Below are 7,063 nucleotides of genomic sequence, written 5' to 3' on the forward strand. Positions count from 1 at the left end.
ATGTGAAACTTTGTTACAAGATTGTCAAATGGCATTAAAATATTATCTTCATATAAATCCATCAATCTAACCATGCCCTTATTCCACAATTTAAACCCCAAATCATGTTTAGCTGGGCTGAAATGATGATTACCCCAGATAGGAGAAAAGCAGGATAGAACTGGGAGGTCTCCAAAGGATGAGGTTTTAAAAATATATATATATAAAAAAGTTATTAGTATATTTTCTATGAAGGGTTAGACTGGGGGACACATGCCATTCAATGGAGAAGAACCTCTATATTTAAAGATATTACATGAATGTTTTATATTGCCTCTTATAGAAATGAACTTAGATTTTTGTAAATATGTTTCAGTTGTCTATATATGTCGTTAAAAAAAAACCTATGGAGGGGAGCCAGTGTATGTGTGTCTATATATAATTTAGGCTTTCTTATCAACCTATCGCAAAAGGTTTACTGTGTGGCCATATCGATGTGTAGCACGAACTAAACTGATGTGTTCCGTTACACCCGCTTGTTTCACTTATGGTTTTGCAGCTGATTCTTTATTTTATTATTATTATTTATTAGAGATTGAAAGATAGACATTGTCAAACTGTCAGTACACAAATACGAATTAAATGGAACAGATTCATATGAATCAAACCTAGGATCTATCTATTTTAACTTATAATGGGCAAAGTTCATTTGGATGTCACAAAAATATATATTTGAAAAACAAACAAAATGCATTAGGTATAATGTGTGAACACTGCCCTGGGATTCGATATTGTACCTAAGAAATTCTATACTCTTGACTGTACTGAAACGGTCAAATTGTTTTTAGGCAAGTTTTCGACGTCACAAGTCGCATGGCACGTGTTCATTACAAATTTGGGCAGTCATGTGTGCCACAGAACACCTTTTAAACCAAGTTCGTTCTTTCACAACATCATCAATCTCCGGAAAGACCATCAAAAACTGCCAATGCCGACTACTTTTCAAATCGTCATGGCGTGGTATTGGGTAAAATTTTCAATTAGCAATAATCGCGTCGCGGATAAACCTCATAGATTACAATACCTGCGCAAAGCTGAAGACGAATCGCCTTAACGTCAGCATTAGTCCAAACACGCCTCACTTTACTGAGACGGTGACCAAATGACGCTCGTGACGAGCTGACCAATCGAAGAGCGAAGAGGACATGAGTAAGCATATCCGTCTAGTTCTGTGTTTAAAAAAGAACAAATACGCCAAAATAGACGTTAAAAATTTATTTTCACCTACTTTCGCGGTGCATCATGGGAACGTAGTGACGTAGGAGAAACGTAGGTGACATCACGGCTACGTAAGCGTCACGCCGTTGCAGTAAATGCAACCACCGCTAGATGTCAGCAACAGCTCAATTATGAGATGTGACACCAAAAAAAAAAGCAACTACAGAAATCCATCCATAATTAAAAAGTTTATATATGTAGAATTATTGAATAGCTAACTTACTATTGTTATTTTAATTTATTGTATAGTTACTGTAATGTGTGTAAGTATTATGCAAGTATAAAAATATGAACTCGAGAATAAAAAATATGAAAAAAGTTTTAATTTTATTGTAAATACGTTTTTTTTCTTTTTCATTGTTTGCATAATAACTGTATTCTGCTGTTTTATGCAACTTAATAAACATAAAACAGCATCACTAATTAAAACAGTAGAGAAGTTTGACTAAATTATTTATTTATTTATTTTTAATGAAGAAACACATAGAATATTTCTTAATAAATTGCGTTTTCATTGTAGAAGTTAGCACAGCACCTTGGGCAATTATGTACAATTATTTCAAATTCACCTTTTTGATTATATAGTGATATTTTGATGAAAGAAAATAAATCAAATACGATTTCCATCTTTTAAAAAATATTAACCAACATATTAACCCATATATGATTGATAATAATAATAATAATAATGGAATTAATTCAAGATTCAAGATTCAAGATTCAAAAAACTTGATTAATCCCAGAGGGAAATTGCTTTCCATGTTACAATTGCTCTCAAGAAAGAAAGAAAGAAAAGGATAATAAAATGAATAAATAAATATATACCTATATATCAATAAAATTAAAAATTAATAAGTAACGCATACAAATAATATAAAACTATACCAGCGAAAATGGTAGTTTAGATCAAATATAAAATTAATTAAAGTGGAATGGAATGACAAATGTGGAATATAGTAAGTCCAATATGGTAATTGTAATTAAGTACAGTAGTTATATAGTATGCATTGCACACTAATCTTAGTATTAATAAATAGGCAGTAATAATAATAATAAATTGCATTGCACAAGAAAAGTCCCTTATTGCATATAAAATGAACATGTATTGCACATGCATTACTCAAAAAAAAATAATAATAACAATAATAATAATAATGCAATTAATAATAATAATAACTATAATAATAATAATTATTACTATTATTATCAATTCATTTTGTTAAGCACAGTTGTCAGGATGTCTATTTTGGTGTGACTGTCCCAGCAGTCAGTCTGTCATTGTGATGTTTTTCATTGTGCTGATGCTGTTTCTACAGCGACTGATCGTCGTGGCGATGTGATGTCAGCACTCGGGTGACAGGCTGAAGTCTTGATCAGCAGAACGGTCAGTCATGACGAGGATCCGCAGCTCGTGAGTATTGTGCTCACGTTGACCTACATAACCTAAACGATTCACCCTTCCATTCTTTAAACTCATAAATCATTCAGATAAGAGCTTACTCAAACCGTTCTTTCCTCTTCTACCAAATGAATCCTATGGTTTCCAGGGCTGATAAATGTAGGACACATCTGTCTTTGATTTATTGTTGAACGCTTTCTCGATCCGCAATGTTTGTCAACTTTCTGTTCTGGAAATCTCTGTTTAGAGGAGGATAAACGTGATGTCAGTGCTATGTGGAGTTTCTGTTAGTTATTTTGAATATATTTTTTTACCAATATTACCTCTGTTTGGGTGCAGGAGGAAGTCTGACATGATAAAGTGCGCTGAAGTTATATGAGAGCATATGAGAGGCACCCGAGGGCCCTGTCAGCCCCGCTTTGATTTGGATCCGGATCTCAGGGCTGGAAATAGAGATTAACAGATGGCAGAATGATGGCAGTGCATCAGGCTGAGCGGCCGGGCCTCACCCACGCCGTGCCCGCTGCACCGTGAAATCTCTGGGGGTTTCGCACCATGCCCACTAGTGTTGTCACGGTACCAAAATTTCAGTATTCGGTACCAATACCAGTGAAAATCCACGGTTCTCGGTACCAATTTCGGTACCAAAGCAAAACACAAAAACATACTAATTGAACAACATTTTTATTAATAACGTTAAACAAAAATTAAATGTACAAAACCAATGCCATTCTTTATACTTATTTAAAATTGTTTCAGGTTTTTCCACAAGTAATAAAAGTATGAAAAAAGTAAACAAGTTTCACAAATACCGGGTCTTTTGACAACACTAATGCCCACACGAGAGCTCACGCTTGCTATATGAGAAAGAGCTACAGGATTGAAGCAGAAAAATCCCTCATGTCATGTAAGGATTTCACCACCATTTGATAACTCCACTGCAAAGTACTGAAATACGTTAAGCTATAAAGTTACCTACTATTTTTAAGTCACCGGTTAATATTGTAAAGGAATGAAAGAAAGATATAAATAGTATCAAATTTCTTCTAACATTCTTTTAATGTTATTATTAGTAGTAGTATTAGTAAGTGTAAGTTACTTTACATAATAAAGTTATTATAATTATTCATTGTGTTATTTTCAATATGTTACATATTGATATTATAAAACAAATATAAAATATTATTATAAAATATTTTATTATTGTACATAAGTAATTTATTATCTATTCATTAATAGTATAGTAAATCTTTTTATGTTGCAATTGTATTGCACTATAGAGCAAAAGTTTTATTATTGTAGTTATTATCAGTAAGTTATTATTAATATTATAAAAAGCAAAGAAATATTTTATAGAACAATTCTATTGCATCAGAGCAAAGTTATTTATTCTTATTATTTAATATCATCAAATTAATATAGATGTATTAAATTAAGTTACGTATAATTATTACATTTTATTTAATTCATTAATTTCATTATTAATTACTTTAATTAAGTTGTATAATTCTTATCATAAATAAGTTACTTGGTGATGTTATAAATTAAATAATTAAACAACAATAATAATTTTACTTATAAAACTAAAATAATTATGGAGCAATTATATTGCATTATAGACCAAAATTAATTATTATTTGTACTAATGAATATGATAAAATAAATATGCAATAAAATATTACAGCTATTTTTATCAATAAGTGACATTGATATTCTGAAATATAAAATATAATTACATGATCAATAATTATAATGGTATTATTATTAAAATATTATCATTATTTTTAGTTAAAGGTACTTTAAGTCAACTGAAATGTAACAAGAATGCATGAGAACTGAAAGAAACAACAGTAATCACAGACGAGATCGAAGCAAAACCCTAGTGCAAGGTATATTAGACTCAAATGAAGACTATGAATGATGAAAATGAAGACGCTTTTTTCATCTTTGATCAAAGTGATGACAACAGCCTAGTTATCTATGAGTACGAGTGTCTGTCAATTCTGTGAACTTGAGATCATTACCAACATATAACACTAGCATTTCCGTTTCGGCTTCCCAAACACAGGTTATTTATGTCTGAGTCGGCGTGAAATCTTGCATTAGTTCTGGGTGAATAAGGAAGCAGAATTGAATCAGGTTGAGTGGAGGAGTGAATATCTATCTCTCACTCCACTGAGTCAGAAAGCGACATAACTCTACACAACTCTCAAACACACAACAGATGCAAGTGTGCACGCATGAATGGAGCTGATCTCAAAGCACACAGGTGGGCATACCTGCACGACACATTAGCACATGCAGCTGGTTAAAAGCAGGATCTCAAACACACACACAGATTGCCTTCAGACTGTCTGTTGGGGATACACTGTGTTTAAGCTGCCAGCCATTGTGAAATTTACCATAGTTATTCACTAACAAAAAAATACACATTCTGTGGGTTTGTAAATTTACAATGTAAAAAAAAACAAAAACGTAAAAATAGGGCACAATATTAATAGGAAGGAATTTTCCATATTAATTTTTTACAGGTGTTTTAATTGCACTTTATTGCATTGTGTTTCAGGGTTAAAGAAAATATTCATAAAATTAATCCAACAAATTACCATTTTCCGTTTTTTATTTATTTATTTATTGGTTTATTGAAAACTTTATTTATTTATTTATTTTAAAATTATTGAAATAAAATCTAAGGATATAAAATCTAAGGATATAACTAGTCTTACACTGGGGGGAAAAAATATAAAAACTAACCTTTAAATTACTGGTTTTATTGAAATCAAAGATAATTTTAATGTCGCTGAATCAACCTAAATACATTAATTCATACCACCAAAACTAATTTTTATAGGTTAGAAATGGCTCTTTAAAGTAACAATTTTAACACAAATAATTACAAATGCAGAGAATACTGCATGATGCAAATAAGCTTTGTTCTGTGTCAAAATCATTTCATAGTAGCCTATTCATTAACATGGTGATTCTTATTTGTTCAATGAACTTAATATTTTTGTGTGCTGTTTGCATTTACTCGTTTTTCATGGTTGACTCTTAAGCTGTTAATTTGATTAATTCTAACTCAGTTCTTGTTGAATTTGTTCAATTTAATTAAATGACCATTGTTTGTTACACTGATAAAAATGATTCTGTGGTGAAGTAAATACTATGGAAAAACAAATGTAATTTCTATATTAAATAATTTTCAGGCAAGAATTTAAAAAAGAGTCAATTCTATAATAGTACTCAATTTAAGCTTGTAGAAATTAAAGTTTGAACTTATAAGTATATTTTACTTGAAATTGTTACGTTTACAAGGATTCTTTGAGTAAATATCAAAGTTATGATTCCGTTGTTCCCATCATGCACTGGGGCAAGAATAATTAATAAGGTTAAATAAGATCACTGTTTTCAAGTTCTATTTACACTGTTTTATGGTTGCTTTTCTTGTTAGTGTTAGTAACTTGCTGTTTTGTGACATCTGGAGTTCATTTTCTACTCAAAATGACCCATTCATACTCAAACACTATCCACTGATTGTTACCGTCATTGTGTATTGTGTAGCAAGAATTGAGGTCTCTGTGTTCATTTACATTAAATCTATAATGTGTAAATATATTATCCTAAAAAGAATAACAAGCCATCTACTTGCTTACTTATATAATTGTCACTTACTGAATCCTGTGCTTTAGTTTAATAGCATGGTTTTATTAGTGCTACATTGTTTGAGCAAAGTATACAAACTGTGTCTGAGTGAAATGTATTTGAGTATAGTACATGCATAGTAAACATAAAATATTTATGTAGAAATTACTCATCAAACTCTAAATGGCCATGTTAAATTTCCTTTGCTGATTTTACATAACTTAGTTAAGTAGATTTGACAATTCCATTCTTAAATTTTACTTAAATATGTGTGCAAAAACTTGCAAAAGAAAAATTAAGTACATTTTACATATTGTTTTTTTCAGTGTACAGTGCACTAAGACTTTTACTATGATAAAACAAAGTTTTGGACATGTATGATGGCAATACCTGCTGCAAACCCCCACTTAAACTGGCCTAAGCCGGTTGTGGTCTTAGCCTGGTCCAGCTGGTCTGGTTTCAGATGAGTTTTGGGCATTTTTCAGCCCAACCATGCTTCAACCATGACCAGCAAACGAGGTTTGGCTGGATAAAGCATTTTTAGCAGGGATAGGCCTATTTGTACATTTACCCATGGTATTCTTCAAAAGTGACTTGAAGTTTTTTGACATGTTTTTACAAGATAACTTGACACGGCATGTTAATGGTGGGTTTCCTGAGTGAACGACCCCTGCATTCTTAAAGGGTTAGTTCACCCAAAAATGAAAATTAGCCCATGAATTACTCATCCTCAAGGCATCCTAGGTGTATATGAGTTTCTTCTTT

This window comes from Sinocyclocheilus anshuiensis, unplaced genomic scaffold (assembly GCF_001515605.1).
Source record: "Sinocyclocheilus anshuiensis isolate Anshui unplaced genomic scaffold, SAMN03320099.WGS_v1.1 scaffold1765, whole genome shotgun sequence".
NCBI classification, from domain to species: domain Eukaryota; kingdom Metazoa; phylum Chordata; class Actinopteri; order Cypriniformes; family Cyprinidae; genus Sinocyclocheilus; species Sinocyclocheilus anshuiensis.